Source organism: Panicum virgatum, chromosome 3N, assembly GCF_016808335.1.
Source record: "Panicum virgatum strain AP13 chromosome 3N, P.virgatum_v5, whole genome shotgun sequence".
NCBI lineage: Eukaryota > Viridiplantae > Streptophyta > Magnoliopsida > Poales > Poaceae > Panicum > Panicum virgatum.
This window is the reverse complement of record NC_053147.1, coordinates 28456633-28475933: the sequence shown is the minus strand read 5'-3', so window position 1 is coordinate 28475933 and position 19301 is coordinate 28456633. Positions and strand designations below refer to the sequence as shown.

The 19301-nt window shown below is 45.9% G+C and overlaps 1 long non-coding RNA gene across 1 annotated transcript; it reads left to right on the top strand.

Annotated features, from left to right (window-relative positions):
* Positions 1-265: 265 nt before the first annotated feature.
* LOC120665527 lies at positions 266-18961 on the top strand. Its single transcript, XR_005671200.1, has 2 exons — positions 266-910; positions 13438-18961. It is a non-coding gene; the product is annotated as an uncharacterized LOC120665527 (long non-coding RNA).
* The last annotated feature ends 340 nt before the right edge of the window (positions 18962-19301 follow it).

The window sequence follows — 19301 nt, the reverse complement described above, 5'->3', positions numbered from 1 at the left end:
TTTTCGACATTTACGTCTTGGGCAATCCAACGGGGTTCGTACCACTACTAGAAATCCCTAAGTTCCCTAGTGTTTTTGCTTTCCCTTGATAAATTCAGAGCACTCTAGGGAGACTTTGTGTTCCCTACAATGGGATACTAAAACCGTAGGGAAACATATCATTTCCTAGGAATTTATACTTTTCGTCAGGGTGAATAGCAGGAAAGGCTCCCCTCGCTGCCATGTTGGCATATACCCCTAAGAAGTGATACAATTTTCCTAGGGAACATGTTTCTCTTTCCGGTGCTCATGGCTCATCCGATTTTTCTCTCGCCTAGGTTTTCCCTCTCTGGTGCGGCGCCCCCAAATCCTCTCCCGCCGGCGCTGAACTCATCTCCCGCGCGGCCGCGCCGGCGCTGCTCAAATCCCCCCTGCGTTGGCACCCTCAAACCCATCTCTCCCGCTGCCCCCAAATCCTCCTCGCGAGACCCCTGAAGCTCGCCTCTCTGCTGCCCCAAATCCTCCTGCTCCTCTCCAACCCAGCACCGCGCCACCCCCACCTTCATCTTCGTCGCCGCTCGTGCATCCACTCCGTCTGCATCGCCAAGCCCATGAAATCCCATCTGCATCGTGCAGCCTAGCAATGGCTAGGTGCCCCCCAAACCCTAGCACCATGGCTCAAGCACTAGGGCGCCGGAAATCCTACCAGCGCTGCTGAGAACCAAGGTGGAGGAGGAGCTGTGTCCCTAGGAGCCGTGTCTGGAGAGGAGAAGGGGAGGGGTACTGCTGCTGCGCAAGGAAGGGGAATGGTACTGCTGCTACTCAAGGAAGGGGAGGAACGGAGGTCTGTGCTCCCAATCAATCTGCTCCGTTTGGCCATTCGCCCCCTCACGACCTACACGCGACCGTTCTGCTTCTACAAAAGAAAAAGGTGAGAATAAAGTCTTTTTTCTCAAATCTTTTATTTGCAGTGCTATACAAGTTGATTTGTAGTCAGCATTAAAACTATTGGTGCATACTGTTGTGCTTGAGGTCTGAATGTTTATTTGTTTTTGATGATTTTGTGATCCCGAGACATTGGTTTAGGTTATGTTTTAAGTTTGCACGTGCATTAATCAATTGATGGTCCACTATGCTGATTAGTTTAAGTATGCTTTATGCACCAATTTACATATGGAAAGCTGCATCAACTTAATTTCTTTGGGATCAGTACAGAGCCATTGTTTAATACGAGTAACAGATTAGTAAGATTGTTTTATTCCCATTTGTTATTAAAAATAGGTATGATGAACGCTAATCTATCAGGTAGCATTAGGCTGATCTACTAAAGTTTGTTGTCTATTAGCGAGTCCTAATTTCCATGAGGTAGTGAGTCATTTTCTACTCCACAAGATGTGTCCAGATTGTTAGGCCATGTATTTCTAGATTATAAATAAGAGAATAAGGTAAATCCAAATCTATAATTTTTTGCAGCATCAAATCCCTTCGACATTTACGTCTTGGGCAACTCGACGGGGTCGTACCTAACAGTTCTGTCTTAAGGATTACTCTAGTCCTTGGTTAAAGGACACCTTAGTCGCCTCGCTCGAGTAAGTTTTGGATATCCCTTTGACATTTACGTCTTGGGCAATCCGACGGGGTTCGTACCTAACAGTTCTGTCTTAAGGATTACTCCAGTCCTTAGTTAAAGGACACCTTACTCGTCTCGCTCGAATAAGTTTTGAATATCCCTTCGACATTTACGTCTTGGGCAACCCGATGGGGTTCGTACCTAACAGTTCTGTCTTAAGGATTACTCCAGTCTTAGGTTAAAGGACACTCGCTTCGCTCGAGTAAGTTTTGAATATCCCTTCGACATTTACGTCTTGGGCAACCCGACGGGGTTCGTACCTAACAGTTCTGTCTTAAGGATTACTCCAGTCCTTGGTTAAAGGACATCTTACTCGCCTCGCTCGAGTAAGTTTTGGATATCCCTTCGACATTTACGTCTTGGGCAACCCGACGAGGTTCGTACCTAACAGTTATGTCTTAAGGATTACTCCAGTCCTTGGTTAAAGGACACATTACTTGCCTCGCTCGAGTAAGTTTTGGATATCTTTTCGACATTTACGCCTTGGGCAACCCGACGGGGTTCGTACCTAACAGTTCTGTCTTAAGGATTACTCCAATCCTTGGTTAAAGGACACTCTACTCGCTGACTCGAGTAGGTTTTGGATACTCCTTCGGCATTTTCGTCTTGGGCAACCCGACAAGGCTCGTACCTAACAGATTTGCCCTAAGAGTCACTCCATTCCTCAGGTAGGACACCTTACTCGCTTTGCTCGAGTAAGTTTCGGATATTTCTAGAATATTTACGTCCTGATTAACTCGACGGAGTTCAATCCTAACAGTCCTATTCTAGAAATCAATCCAGTCCATGCATAGGACACACTACTGTTGACGGTCCTTAAGTGCCAAATTCGACAGTCAACTCTTTCAAATAACAGTGACAAAACAAACATCAAACTAGAGATAGGAGTTTAATACTAATCATTTCCACAAGTTTTGGTGAAACACTGTTTTCAGGAGACCATGTCTGCATACGGAGGAAAACCGTGCTCAAACAAAGATAAATGTACATTTCAAAGCATTGTATGAGAGCACAAGAATTGGAGGGCCACACCACAAATCAATTCAACTCCCAAGTCCACGTAGAAAGACACTTCTGACAAATCAGAGCCACATACCAAACCAAACAAAACTTCAAGGGAACACAAAGGAGCAACACCAGGGCCCACCTACCAGCTGTACAGAGGAAGGAGGGCCTGAGGGGGCACCATTTGGGGCCGGCCGACCCTCTGGGTCGCCCGAACCCCTACTGGGCCCAAACAGGTCCATCTTTGGCCTGCAGACTCCCACCGCACTGCCTATGCCAGCCACGGATGTTTCCACCTCGGAAGTTCACTGAAGGATCCACCCTTGGAGGGCTGTATAAGGAAGAGGAGAGCCCCCCCATTCAACATACAACAAGAAGAGCAAAGCTCCACTCCAAGGCGAAGCCCTACCTCCGTAGTGCTTAGAAATGGGGAGCGAGAGTGAGGGGTAGTTCGGAGGGGCGCTGGCCTGTCGGCGCTCTTCTCCAATTTGTACCTCGACGAATGCTTTCTTTCTTAAGTAAGTATTCGTGATCTTTTATGGTAGCTTGTCTTTTAGTAAAGTAAGTTCTATTCTTTATTTGCTTACGGGATCATCGTCCGTCCTCGTGACGGGTGCTCTAGTCTAATGGCTCGAGTCTTTGATGGAGTCGGGGCTAGAGTAGTAATCGCTAGCGTAGACGTGGTGTCTAGGCTGGGGGTTACCGTTGTTTGCATACCTTCTCCACGGTCTGTCGGGGTAGGCGGCAGGTGGTGACAGTCCTGTCCGTCCTTTGTAGTCCCCCAGGTGAGGGTTGGGTGTAGAGCTAATAGCCGGATACTCTTGGCAAACCAGGAGTAAGCCGGTGCCCGAAGTAGGCAAGTGGAGGTAGAACCTATCTTACTAGAACTCTAAGCCATAGGAATCCTCTCTATCCTCGCCTACCTGCCTCTTGTTTGTCCTTGGACAAACCTGTTAGAAGGTTAGTACCTCCATTCCCCGTGGAAATACGATACCCTGAATACTCACGGGTGAAGTGCTACAACGGTATTTCCGTGCGCTTGCGGATTCCTTTGTAAGAGTTAAGAAATACCAACAACTACTCGATAAGATCGAGTAGTCCGGGATATTTTCATAACAGTTGTACATTATTTGGGTGACCAAGCAAGGTCTATCCTAACGGGTCAACTACGAAAATCCCTCAAGGAGTATGATCAAGTTCTTGATACTCTAAAATAGGTTGACAAGAGCCTCTTGTTCACCTATCTATTAGGGAACATATTTTCTCCAAACACTTGATAAGAGTTTTCCATCCCATTGGACAACTAAGTTCATGTGAGCTTCGCTCAAACAAAGCATTCCCTTTGAAAAGGAAATCTACTTTAAGCTACGGCTTTTTAACATTCTTATAGTGCTTTTCCCACTTGGTTAATCCTGCGGGATTCAATCCTAACCGGTCAGCACTAGAGTTCTGATCCAGAACCATGCAAACTCAATTCTATCCGAGAATATTTTACCTTCTAAGGCACCGACGGATACAATTCCTCGTATCCACTATTATAACTGAGTAGGCGCGATGCTGCCAACACTCAGGACTTTCGAGTATAACTACTCGACACATCAAAGGATTTCACAATCCTACCATAAAACGAGTACTCAAACATTACACAAATATTCAATATTTGTCCAAATAGTACTCCCGGCCCACGTGCCAACTCAAACTCATTCGAAGATCAAGAGAATCAGGCTTGTTCAGGGACTCCACAATTTGGTTGGCCACCACGGAAGTTTCTTCCACATACTGATGGAATTGCTCATCCGTACAGTCAGATTTGGCTCCCTTCCCAAGTGTGTCCAGACGAGTAGATGGCCAGTAAGACTTCACCAGCCCGAGTACGTGACCCACGTACTAGCGGGTGATTGTGGAGACATTCCTCTCGAAGGCCTCGGGTACTTTACAAAGTCTCCCCGCTAGCGAAAGCAGTTCATCTCCGTCCCTTTCAGGGACATCCATAGCCTCGGCTATTTCCTAGCCAGCGTCTCTGACTTCCCGCAGCGCGACAAGTTCCTGCTGCATCAAATCTTAGGACTCGGATAGCTCCTTCAGCTACTTCAGGGCTCCTTTCATCTCCTGGTCTGAATCCGCCTTGATCTTCTTGAGTCTTTCAATCTCATCTGCATTTCGGTACATAAGAATCTTTAGATCCAGTACTAAGCTTTCCTGAATCTTTAAAGATTTTACACAAGTTGTGTACTCGATTAAAAGAAAAATCTTATAAACACCAAGCAGATCAACTAGTCGACTGCATCATGTATGCTAAAGACTAACCTTTCTTGGACTGGAAGAGCTTTTTAAGCTTCCCCTCGAAAGCAGACTTCTCGGATGAGAGCGTCTTAACCCTCTCCTTCAGAGCATTCAGCTCTGTTTCATCCTGGGACCGATCATCCTCCCGTCCCAATGCCTCCTGCAAATAAAGAGATCAGTGTACTACTCGATCTAAGATAAAGTACTCGAAGTATTCGACTACTTACTTCCAGCAGCTTGAAAGCAAGCTCCACCTTCTCACGCGACAAGCCACTTCCCGATGTGACCTGGGAAGTACTCGCCAGCACCTCAGAAACAGCCCTTTTGGGCACATCTTCAATCCTCCCCACAATATTCCCTATATTTTGGGAATCTACAAGAACAACATGCTACTTAATCAAATTAAGAGCAGAGAAAAGATACTTTTCCTACAAGGAGACACAAGCTTACCTACAGGGGTCTCCTCGGGCTGATCCTTGCCGCCTTCCTTAGGAAGCTTCACGCCTTCTCCCTCCTCCGGAAGCTTGTCGCTTCCGCCATCCTCTAGGACCTCATTGCTCCTTTCGGAATTTGGCAAGGGAGAATCCAGAAGCATGGCGTTGGCCATGGCTTCCGCATCTTGAACACTCACATAAGGAGTATTCGGGGGCTTCTCCTCCACCGATTTGGAGACCGAGGATTCAGTCTCCACGTTCCCCTCCAGGACTGCATCGCTGAAAAGACAAAGTAGTTAAAAACTACTAGACACAAAAGCAGATCCTATAGCCACAAGTTCTGAGGAACTTATGAAGGAGCTCTTCTCAGAGCAAGACCCTTGACGCCAAACTTACGGGTAAGTTTCACAACTATGGCCTGTTTCCCCGCATCAATGACTTTATTTATATTGGAACTACTCGCCGAAGGAGTAGCCCCGGTCCCACTTGACGGGTCCACTGTGGTGGAAGGAGACGCCGAAGGACACCCTATTCGCCTCGCTCGAGTAGGTTTTGGATATCTTTTTGACATTTACATCTTGGGCAACACGACAGGGTTCGTACCTAACAGTTCTTTCTTATAGATGACTCCAGTCCTTGTTAAAGGACACCCTACTCGCTCGCTCGAGTAGGTTTTGGATACTCTTTCGGCACCTTCGTCTTGGACAACCCGACGGGGTTAGTACCTAACAGACTTGCCCTAGAGTTACTCCAGTCCTCAGGTAGGACGCCTTACTGGCCTTGCTCGAGTAAGTTGGGGATATTTCTAGAATATTCACGTCTTGGTTAACTCGACGAAGTTTAATCCTAACAGTCCTATTCTAGAAATCAATCCAGTCCATTAATAGAACATACTACTCGATACGATCGAGTAGTTTGGGACATTCTCGTAAATAGTTGCATACTATCTGGGTAACCAAACAAGGTCTATCCTAATTGGTCAACTACGAAAACTCCTCAAGGAGTACAGATAAAATAGGTTGACATAAGTTTCCCGCTTGCTTAATCTACTATGGGAACCTCCATTACAGAATCTTTTTGCCTTGAGTACTTGACGGGTACTACTCGCTTGCTTGAGATACAAAAAGAATTCCTGTTCTCCCTTAGTACTCTGAGTAGTTGTCGAGAGATGCATGTCTTCTTATCTATCAAGAAACTTCTTATACCTCCTAAATACTCGATAAGAGTTTCCCCCCGTTTGGACAAACCAGGTCCATAACAGCTACGCATTTCCTCATAAAGGAAACCCACTCAAAGCTACGGCTTTTTTCACTCTTATGGTGCTATTCCCACTTGGTTAATCCCGAGGGATTCAATCCTAACCGGTTAGCACCAAGGTTTTAAACTAGAATCATAAAAACTCTACCCTAATCGAGAATGCTTTGCCTCTTAAGGCACCCACGAATACAATCCATTGTATCTACTATTATGACTGAGTGGGCGCGATGCTGCCTACACTCAGGACCGTCGAGTACAACTACTCGACAAATCAACGGATTCTATAATCCCAAACACAAACAAGTACTTTACATTATACGAATATTCAACATTTGTCCAAAAAAGTACTTTTGGCCCACACGCCAACTCAATTACAATAAAAAGTTCAAGGAGACTCTGCATTGCTCAAGGACTCTACGATCTGGTCGGCCACAGTGGAAGTTTCTGTCAAATACTGACAAAATTTGTCCTCCGTACAGTCAGCTTTGGCTCCCTGTCCAAGGGCGTCCAGACGAGTGGTTGGCCAGTAGGATTTCACCAGCCCAAGTACGTGACCCACGTACTGGCGGGTGATGGTGGAGACAAACCTCTCGAAGGCTCCAGGCACCTTGCGAAGCCTCCCAGCCAGCGTGAGCGGCTCATCTCCAAGAGTATGACACAATTAGACTCAACCAGTCCACAAAGAACTTGCCTCATTGGAAGATGCAAAGACATGATGTCCAAAATAGATCCAATGAGAGCATGGGAGTGGTAGGATGAGGTAGCAGGGACTTCTCTTGTCACTCGCAAGTTCTCTTCTAGCATCTTTTGCTGGAAAGGACTACACAAACTTCAGGAGGGCGAGAGCAAGAACACCAAGGATAAGCCATGGTTGCTACACTTTGGTGCTTCTGGCAAAGGCCTCTCCCTTGCCTTTTATAGCCACAAAGGGGCTTACTGAGGAGAACCCGTGAATCAACAGTGCACGTTTCATGGACGCATTCATTGCAGCATTCACGGACGCAGTCAAAGATGCAATAATGCAGATTCTCCAAACAGTAACATCTCATGTGAGCACTGAATAAAGAGCCGTACATGTCGGGTTTTATTCCTGAAGTTATTTCGGGTGCAATCAGCGTGGCGGATCCAATTGTATCATTTTTCTGGGATTTTACCCGAAAAAGTGGTCTTTTCGGATTCCGAATCTGATGAATCCTGCAAATAATTTGAAGGATAAAATCTAATACCACGTCTTAAATCCTTAATTCCAAATCTACGCTCGGGGGCTACTCACAGCAAAAGGGATTTTGAATTAAGGCTCGCGGGCTGCAGGATATAGGCATCAGAGATTTATTTTTCAAATTTTTGAAAATAAAGAAGGAAAAAGACTGAAGTGATCAAGATTTCGCACCATATATGGAGCGCGAATACTTCGCGCACCATATATGATCAAGATTTCGGGGCTAGAGCACCTCACAGCCTCAGAGCAACCAGAAGTACTTGAAGGACTACTCGACGTATCTGAAGGAAGGCCCAGAAGTAACCAGAAGGACGTACTGACTACTTGAAGTACTCGAAGACGTCAGCCAAGTACTCGATGCCTGCAGGACTCAGCTACGAAGAGCTCGGGGGCTTGTCAGACCCGGGGCAGCGGGACTGCTTATAGGCATAGAATATTCTAGAGTAAGGAATAGCTCATGGATGTACCTTACCTCTCTTGTAACTACCCGAATAGGCGTAGAACTAGCTGTAGTACAAAGAAAACTACCCGCTTGTGTTGTAGTAGGACTCCAACTGTACTCGACTAGGACTTTCCATGTAACCCTGTCCCCCCGGATATATAAGGGCAGGCAGGGACCCCCTCCAAATAATCATCAACACCTAAGACAATACAAACCACCACACAGGACGTAGGGTATTACACAACTCGCGGCCTGAACCTGTCTAAATCTTTGTGTTCCTTGCACCATCGAGTTTCAGAGCAGTCGATCCCTACCTACAAACCTTACTGCTAAGGGTATCCCTGAGCAGGCTTGGCGGTAAACACCAACAACGACTGCAAGGGTGACCCTGGAGAGGAGCCCCGGGGTCCCGCCATGGAACTCAGGTCTGGTGGCTTGGCCATCTCTTGGCTAGGGCTAGGAGGACTTGAGCTTGAAGAAGCCCCCCTTGCCTGGCCATTTATAGCCCGGTAGGGGTCACGGGTGGTCTTACCAAGGTCTCCCAGTGGGACCCTGGAAGGATCCACTTGTATCCAAGGAACTCCCCTACTCCGGTGTGCTCTCTACCTCGCTCAGCTCCTCGGGCGGCGCGATGGCAGGGCAAGGCGAGCACGACAACTGCTCCGGCCCCGCCACGCGCCCCGATCAATAGGACTGGCAGCGCAGCATGGGCGCCATGAGGATCCGAGCACCGGTCGGGCCCAAGGCATGCGTGCCACGACGGCCGCTCCCCCTGACCTGGCTTACTCATCACGTCAAGGGAGGCGGTGCAGGCCTCGCCGCTGAGCACCCCCAGGGACTCTAGCGAGGCGAGGGAGTGCACGGTGTACTGGCTTTTCCCAACGGCACGGCAACAAGAAAACGACAACGGCCAAAAATAAGATGGGCTGGCCAAGACGCCCATTGCAAACGAAACTGCTTCCCTCAGGGGAGTTCGTTACAAGTGCACGGAGGCGCTGAATATCTACATCAAACAAAATAAGACAAAGGAGGGCCCTACTGGCCGGCGACCGCCTCCTCCGCTGGGACTTCGGGCTGGGCCTCTGGGTCTGCGGCGTCCCCAACGGGAGGGCCGCTGGCAGGCACCGGGGCAATGGTGTTCACCCCCTCCCTCGCCATGGCCTCAGTCCGAGCACGTGCCTCCACCTCGAACCCGCGGATGATGCCCTCCGCGGCCTCCTGCACGGGGACGTCAGGGAGGCGGGACCACAGGCTGGCCTGTACAAGCTGCACCGCCTCCGTGGCCAGCGACCAGGAACTCTCCTCGACGGCTTGCTGGAGAACGCCACCAAGTTCCCCTAGCAGGACGCCTAGGAGCTCCATCCCGGGGAGGAGGTAGAGCTCGCCCATGGTGGGATCGCTCCGAGGAGCGAACTCGACCTCACCCAAGCCAGTCTGCTTCCAAACATCCTGGAAGCAACACGTCAGGGCGCGCACTCCTTCGGCAAGCTGGCAAAGCTGACCCAAGGCCAAGGGTAATTCCGCCGAGGGGTCGGCACGGGCGGCCTTTAGGCAGGCGGCCCTCTCCTCGGCGGCGGCCTTGCACGTCTGAAAGCATCTAGGCCCCTAATTTTAGTTTTAGTAATTAATGACAATGGTTTGTGGATTAACAATTTCATTTGAGATAATGAGCATAGGTTCACCCAGGATGAAAGGGATTTGATTGTGATCATATGACATTTTGGAGATGATGTGCAAAGCTCGGGCTCAAGGCAAAGGTATTATATAGGGCTTTTGTATTTTACCGGTCATAAGGCGATTAATGGATGAAAAATGACCGGGTTTGTTGGATAGATAGCCGTACTATCAAGAGAGGTCGTGTACTCGTGCTTGACGGGTCTTTACTGCCATTTTGCTCAAAATATCTAGATGCATGCATGAGAGCTAACGACGTTTTGAAAGGTTTGAAAGCGGATTCAAAAACTTGAGTTGACAGATCAAGGGCGGACGGTTCGGCCTAGAGGGGCGGACGGTCCGCCATACACTTGGAAAATGTGTCCAGAGACATGGCTGTCTCTGGTGGGAATTGAAATTCAAGGGCGGACGGTCCATCCCTATTGGGCGGACAGTCCGCCGGTATAAACCTAAAATGACCAGAGAGGATGTTGTCCATGTTTGCGCCGATAGCTTGAACAGCGGACGGTCCGCTGGTCACTTGACAATTTGACCAGAGACGTTTTGAGTCTCTGGTGGGACTTAAGGTTGAACGGCGGATGGTCCGCCCCTGCGGCGCGGACGATCCGCCGGCCACTTTGAAAAGTGACCAAAGACGTTTTTCGTCTCTGGTGGTTTAGGACTTTTAACAACGGGTGGTCCGCCCCTAGGGCGCGAACAGTCCGTCAGGGCTCCAGCGGCTAGTTCTGATACACAATCATTGCACTTTGACTCACTAGTTTATAAGGGTGGACAGTCCGGTTTTTGAACCGCGGACGGTCCGTGATTATGCAAGAAAGAGTGTAACGGCTAGTTTTTGAGGGGATGTCTATATATACTCAATGCCCGGACTTTGGGAGGCTCTCATGGCCATTTGGACTGCATACTTGACTCTTTAGGGCTGAGCCATCACTCTCACACATTCTTGCTTAGAGATTGCATTCTTGAGAGTGTGAGAGCATCCTAGTGCATTGCATCAAGAGTTTGAGTTTTGTGGCACTAAGGAAACTTCAAGCAAGCGTCATCGATTTGTTACTCTTGGGAGTTGCCGCTCCCTAGATGGTTTGGAGAAGTGGATTTCGTGGAGCACCTCCAAGGAGATTATTGAGGAGCCCCGATTTCAGTTGTGAGAGGTTTTGTGCTCACCTCGCCGGAGTGGTGAAGAGCAACTCTAGTGGAATCGAGGTGTCGAGCGGTTCCTTGATTCAAACTGGCTTAAGATCAAGAGAGTTCTTGATAAAGGAGCGGTGGATTCTTGGAATCCACCTCAACGTGGATTAGGGGTGACTGGCAAGTCATCGACACCACGGAAAAAAGTTCTTATGTAAAGCTCGGTTATTTCTCTTGCTCACGTTGATTATTGCATTTACTTTGAGCTTTTTACACTACTAGAGCTTGATTTATATATTATCACCCTAGGTTGCAAACCCAAACTAGAGATAGTTGTATCATGACATAGGGCTTTCTTTTGTTACTGATTAAATTTCTCTAGTGTTCGTGTTTTTAGTTTTAAACCGCCTATTCACCCCCCTCTAGTCGGTGTTCTTGATTCTACAAGTGGTACCAGAGCTAAGTACTCCTTAATTACGGATTTAACCATCTAGGAGTAGAACAATGACTAGTGATAATGGTATTCATATTGGGAAGCCACCTTTTTTTGATGGAAACAATTATGACTATTGGAAAACTAGGATGTCGGCTCATCTCATCTATGAGTAGAAAATTGTGGAGAGTTGTGAATGATGGGTATGTCATCCTAGATGCAAAGAATTTGACCCCGCTAGATGAGGAAAATAAAGTACTAAATGATCAAGGGGTGAATGTGCTCTTTAGTGCTCTTGATGTGAGTGAGTTTAATAGAGTTAAAATTCTCACAAATGCAAATGAGATATGAAAGAAGCTCATGGAAATTCATGAGGGCACATCAAGTGTGAAGGAGGCCAAGTTGTATGTGCTCAAGGGCAAATTTAGTGAATTTGTCATGAAGGATGGGAGTGTAGCCGAGATGTTCAACCTGCTAAATGATATTGTGAATGAGCTCAAGGGTCTTGGATTTGAAGTGCTGGATGCGGATTTCTCTCACAAGTTCCTTAGAAGTCTTCCGGAGAGATATGACACTATTGTGACCTTGCTTGTGAGGTCAAATGTGAAGACCGCTACTCTCACACAAATATTGGGAGAAGTACTTACTCATGATATGCTCAATAAATCTCAAGATGAAGCTCAAGGTGGAACAATTGATGAGACAAAAAATGTGGCTTTCAAGGCTCAACATAGCAAAATTGAAGAAGTGGTTGTCAAGAAGAAGAATTGGATGAGGAGATGGCTCTATTTTTCAAGAGGTTCAATAGGATGATGAGCAAGATGACCTTTGGCAAGAGAGGACAATCATCAAGGAAAAATCTTTTTGTTGACAAGACATGCTTTCAATGTGGTGAAGTCGGTCATATCATTATAAATTGTCCAAACAAGAAGAATGACAAGAACAAGAAAGACAAAAAAAAATGAGGAGAAGAAGAAGTTCATCAAGAAGAAGAGAAATGGTCAAGCCTATTTTGTTGAGTGGGATTCCGACGCAAACTCCGATGATGATGATGATGATGACGATGACAAGCCATCCAAGGGAGATGCCGGGATCGCCATCAAGGAGGCTCCATCACTCTTCTCTACACCACATTGTATTGTGGCAAAGGGTGGTGCAAAGGTATTACAAGATGATGAACTTGAAGAATTTTCATATGATGATCTTGTAGACATGCTCAACGATGCCGGTGAACTTATGATCAAGAAAAAAGGCAAAGTTGAAGGACTTGGAGTTGAGATATGGTTCACTCCAAGCTTCCTATGAGAAGCTAAAGACTTCTCATGAGAATCTTAAGGAAACTCATGAGAAGCTTGAGGAAGCTCACAACATCTTGCTTGATCACAAAGACAAGGCTAAGTTAAGCATGGAGGCTAGTAGTGAAACTTGCAAATCATATTGTGTATCTAGCTCTACTAACCCCTCATGCGGCACAAGTGATATGTCTTCTTGTGATGAGTCACTTGTTTTGGAAAATAAAAAGTTGAAGAAGGAAGTTATTTATTTGACCAATGATTTGAGCAAGTGCTATGATAGTAGAGCCAAATTCAATCATTATTGGTCAAGCCAAAAGTTCACCTTGAATAGGCAAGGTCATGGGTATATTCCAAAGAAGGGCAAGAAGGCCTTTTATGCCACCAAGACCGTCTTTGTGAAGAAAGATGGACGGCCCTATTGTGAAAAGTGCAAGAAGATGGGCCACAATGAGAAAAATTGCACCAACAACAAAGTCATATCCTTTGATTCTAGTTATGTTCTTATGAGGGATTCTAAGGGTTGTGTTAGTGCTAAATATATTGGGTTACCTATATATGGTGCTAAAAAGAATGCCATTTGGGTGTCTAAAACTTTGGTCACTAACATCCAAGTACCCAAGAAAATTTGGTACCTAAAAGAGTTACTTCTCTTTTGTAGGTGAATTATAAGGCCGGAGGAAGACATTGGGTGCTTGATAGTGGATGCACTCAATATATGACCGGAGATCCAAAGATGTTTTCCTCTCTTGATGATAATGTGATTGGCTATAGTGATATTATCTTTGGTGACAATAACCAAGGCAAGGTCAAAGGAGTTGGTACAATTGCTATCTCAAGTGATCATTTTCTTTCAAAAGTTTTGCTAGCTGATTCTCTCAAGTTCAATCTCTTGTCGGTCACTCAACTTTATGATTTTGGTTATAAGTGTAGTTTCACTAAAGATGATTTTGTAGTGACTAGTTTGGATGGAAATGATCATATCTTCACGAAATTTAGACATGAGGATGTATATCTTGTGGATTTTACTACTAGAGGCAAATTTGTCCACTTGCTTGTTCTCTCAATAATCTTTGGGTTGGTCATGGCATAGAAGACTTGGTCATGTTGGCATGAAATAACTCAACCGACTCTTGAAGCATGATTTAGTAGTTGGCTTGAAGAATGTGAAATTTGAAAAAGATAAGTTATGTAGTGCATGTCAAGCCGGAAAGCAAGTTGCAAATGCTCATCCCTCCAAGAGTGTTATGTCAACCGAGAGACCATTAGAATTATTGCATATGAATTTATTTGGTCCTACAACATATAGAAGCATTGGAGGAAATTGCTATTGTCATGTGGTAGTGGATAATTATTCAAGATATACATGTGTTTTCTTTCTACATGACAAGGCCGATACATATAATATATTCAAGAAATTCATAACAAGGGCCGAGAATGAATTCGAGCACAAGGTGAAAAAAGTGAGGAGTGACAATGGAAGTGAGTTTAGAAACACAAGAGTTGAGGAATTGTGTGATGAAAAGGGAATCAAGCATGAGTTCTCAACCAAGTCCACTCCGGAGCAAAATGGTCTTGTTGAAAGGAAAAATAGGACCTTGATTGATATGGCTAGATCAATGCTCTCCAAGTATAATGTTTCGGATAATTTTTGGGCCAAAGTAATCAACACGGCGTGTCATGCTTCTAATAGGCCCGACATCATGTTTAGTGTTTGCATGTGTGCACGATTTCAAGCCGCACCTAGAGAATGTCATTTGACCGTCGTCAAACGCATCTTGAGATACTTAAGTATACTCCTAATATTGGTTTATGGTATCCCAAGGGTGCTTATTTTGACTTGATTGGATTTTCGGATTAGGATTATGCTGGGTGCAAGGTTGATAGGAAAAGCACTTTCGGTGATTGTCAATTTCTTGAAAGGTCTTTTGTTTCTTGGTCTTCAAAGAAGCAAAATTATGTGGCTCTTTCAACCGCCGAAGCGGAATATATTTTGGCCGGAAGTCGTTGTGCACAACTATTATGGATGAACCAAACTCTTCTTGACTTTGGTGTGAAGTTTGATGAGATTCTCTTAATGTGTGATAATGAAAGCGCCGTGAAAATTACAACTAATCCGGTGCAACATTCAAGAACAAGCATATTGATATCTGTCATCATTTTCTTAGAGATCATGTGAGCAAGGGTGATATCAAGATTGATGGAATTGGTACGGATGATCAATTAGCCGATATATTTACCAAGTCAGTGGATGAATCTCGGTTTTGCAAGTTGAGAAATGAGCTAAATATCATTAACTTCTCAAATGTGGCTTGAAAACTAGTACATATGGCATGTGGTTCTTCAATGCATCTCTTGTTTCAATTTTCTAAATTTTTTTAGGCTTTTTTTGAGCTATTTATGAGTTTTCTTGATTTTACTCGATTTATTTTTAATTGTTCGTTCTTACTCTCTCATATGAGTATAGATGAGCAAACGGGCCGCCCGGCCCGGCCCAGCCCGGGCCCGGGCCGGGCCCGGCTCAATCGTGCCGGGCCAAGTTTGGCCCGTCGTGCCACCGTGCCGGGCTGCCCCGGGCTTCGTGCTTGGCCGACGGCCCAGGCCTGGCCCATAGGCCTATTTTCGTGCCGGGCCGGCCCAAATGGCCCGACCAAAATGACGTGCCGGGCCGGCCCAAATGGCCCATAAACATATGAGGATATCAATTTCACAATGTTTAAAGAATCGTATAAGCTAAATATCATTTCTCAAATATCATTAAGTTCATAAATATTAAAAAAACACATAAGTTACATCTATAAGTTAACTTATTGACAAATGACAAGTTATAAGTTAATATATAAGTATATAATTTTAGTTATATATAAGCTAACGTGCCTCTACGTGCCGTGCCGCCCGACGGGCCTGCCTGGCGGCCCAAGCCCGGCCCGAGACCCGTGCCGTGCCTAGCCCGGGCCCGGTGTCTTCGGGCCTGTGCCGTGCTTGGGTCGTGCGGGGTGCCCGCAGCGGCGGACCCAAGTCCCGGCAACCCTGGGCACCGGCCCGGGCTCCGAGGCAGCAGTCACTGAGTCACAAGATGCTACCCGATAAATCTATCGTTCGTCTTTTGTGCTAGAGGCCCAGAGCTAAGAAGAAATGGGTGCCTTGTATTGTATTGGCCCAGGCTCCCATCACAACCTGGGTCCGCCACTGGTCGCCCGTGCTTGGGCCGGGCTACCGGGCCTCGGGCCTTCTGCTCATCTATGCATATGAGTCTTTGGAAGGTATCCATGCTAGTTTTGAGATTTTTGGAATTTTATATGAGCAATGATCCCAAATTGAAGTTAGAATTGTGAAAGTTGGCAAAATTCTGGGCTGTCTGAAATTTGGTAGAGCGGACGGTCCGCAGGTAAGAGGCGGACGGTCCGCTGTTCATTGGATTTTTCCACCAGAGACTCTGCAGAGATGAAATCAGCCGTAGAAATGTACTGTGGACTGTCCGCCATTGGTCCGCGGACGGTCCGCCTGTGCGCAGAAAGGTGGGGTCGGCCAGAACTTGACATATATGGTTGTGTCTCATTCCCCTTCCACCAAACCCGACCACATCCACTCATTTTGCCATCCCTCTCTCTCTCAAGCACGTGGGGGGAGCTCACAAGGTCAAGGTCATTTAGCGTGATTCCCGGACGGTCCGAGCGCATCCCCGGACACTCCGCGTCATTCTCCATCATATCTTCTCGGTATTTCATTGAATCCCTAACTCTTGTTCTTGGATTTCATCATTGGAAAGAGTTAGGGTTAGGGCCTCTGATCTATTTTTGGGCCATGGATTCATGAAAATACTTGGGGGATCTTGTTTCTAGTGATGAGGAGATGCTTTGGTTAAATTTTGGTTGGTGGACTTGAATCAAAACTCAAGTTATGGATGAATCAAAGTTGGGGGCGATTTTCAGTCACTATGCATGAACAGATGGGTTGCGGACGGTCCGCTTGCTGACCGCGGATGGTCCGCTCTGGGTTCAGTGAACTGTGGACTATCCGTGTTCAGAGTGCGGATGGTCTGCTAGTATCAGATTTTTTAGAATAACTAATGAAGTGATATGTTTCATTGCGGATTGATTCTAATGCCTGAATAATTGTTCTTATGATTAATTATTGATCTCAGGCCACCTCAGAAGATTCTCAAGGCCACTACCTCAAAGATTAAAAAGGCAGTGTCTTCCAAAAGACAAAGAGATGGTGATGACTCCGATGATGAGGACTATGCTCCTAACCCAAGTGACATGGCTGCTGCATCATCTGTTGGGGGTGTTGGAGATGAATCTTCCGAAGAAGATGTTGAGGGTGAAGAAGATGATGTCACTGATCTCATGGGGCTTGATCTTCCTAGCAGGCAATGGACCATTGAGTCATACTCTAATGCAAGATCAGTGAACCAGCTCAACGTACCATGTGACACCAACATCCTCTACTTCAGAACTGAGGTACAGATTGATGCATTATTTGGTCATATGGTTAAGAAGACAGTTTTCAAACATCAGACCATAGACTTAGCTTATATGAGATCACAGCCAGTCATGACAGAACTTGTTGATAGATTTGAAACCATGGGTTTAGCTAACTTTCTTCAGCATAGATGTGACTAGAATGAAACAGTGATCCGTCGGTTTTATGCCACCTTAGAGATTAGCATAGAAGAAGAAAAAATTTGGTGGACAACTGAAAAGAGAACATACTATGCCACTTTTGCTCAATTTGCTGCTGCAAATCAATTGGATTATGAGTTTCTTAAGGATGAGCAAAGTGCCAATATTGTGCTAGAAAACCCACTTGATGAAAATGACTATCCCATGTTCTATGAGCCTGCACATTTGGGGATTGCTAGAGTCTTTGGAGGTACTCACGGTCTTAGGCATCATCCTGCTGTGATTAACAAGATTGCTAGAGTTACCTTCATGCCAAAGAGTGGGAACAAGGATAAAGTCAGAGGGTGGTATTGGAATGTAATATCTCATGTTATGCATGGAAACAAAATTAATGTGATAGCTCTCATCATGGATCAGCTAGCAGATCTGAGACTCAACCTTGAGATGAACATGTATTTTGCCCCATATATCATGTCTATCATCAAGGCCAAGACCAACTTCAGAGGGGTTTGTGAGTGCAAGCACTCCTTTTAGGCCTTTCAAGAATGATACATCATTTCTTCTAAGGCCCTTGACTCCTTTCCCCGGTGATGATATAGAGGAGGAGGACCATGATGAGGATGATGATGAGGGTGATGAGGGTGGTCACATGGGAGGAGAGGCAGAACAGCATGCTATGCCACCTCCACAGCCTCCAGTATAGCCACAGTGGGCACCTCCAGCTGGGTACTTTGACCCATACTTTGCATCGATGCAGCAGGGTATGACTTCTCATATGGATGGCCTTGTGACCCAGATGCAGACTCAGATGAACTTAGGTTTCCAGAACATGCAGCAGCAGATGACTCAGCACTTCAATGAAGCCATGTTCCAGCCTATGATGGCCCAGATGAGAGGAGTTCAAGAGGATCTCCACTCAGACATAGCAGCTTTGGACTCCCGCTTTGAGGATATGCCTTCTTCTGAGCAGTTCCAGCAGCTTGAGCAGCGACAGCAGCAGTTAGAGCAGCATTTTGACACGTTTCACACTGCTTTCACGGGCTTCTCAGACCACTTCTACTCGGTCTTCCCGGCTCCAGTGCCGCCTCCAGAGTTCTATCCACACCAACCCTTCTATCTGCCGCCACCGCCTCCGCCTCCGATGGATTGAGCTTCTTGGTCATTGATGCCAAAGGGGGAGAAGGACAGCTTGGAGTGATGCATGCCTGGATCTATGGGGAGCTCATGGACTTCGCATGGGCATTATTCGCTTTGCTTCCTCTTGCTACTCATGAGTTATATATGCCGAACTTTGTTGCATTGCATGTTTATGCTTTATGTCTTGCATGGACTCGTTTTGTTATTTGAACTTGATTTGTGGATCTAGTTTGTAATTCATGAAGAACTACGTTGTCTTGTGATACTCTTATCGATTATGTTCACCTTTGTGGCTTGATGAGATTGTGCTAACCGTTATAAGCTTATATCATATATATCTTGTATGTTGTATGCCTCGATTTCCATTTGTAGGAGAAACTTTGTCAAAATTCACGATTCATATATATGTGCTCTTGGATTTCATTTCTAAATTATATGCACATATCAAGGGGGAGTTCTCTCTACTCATCGAACTTAGGTGAATTTATTCATATCATATTCTGAAATTTTCAAGAAAAATGAGTAAGATCTCCCAAAGTTCAATTCCAAATCTACCTTATGCCTTGTGTATAAAGTTGACTTGAACTCTTTTAATCACTCCAAAATTAGTGTTGTCATCAATTACCAAAAAGGGGTAGATTGAAAGCATGTAGGCCCCTAATTTTAGTTTTGGTAATTAATGACAACGGTTTGTGGATTGACAATTTTATTTGAGATAATGAGCATAGGTTGACCCACGGATGAAAGGGATTTGATTGTGATC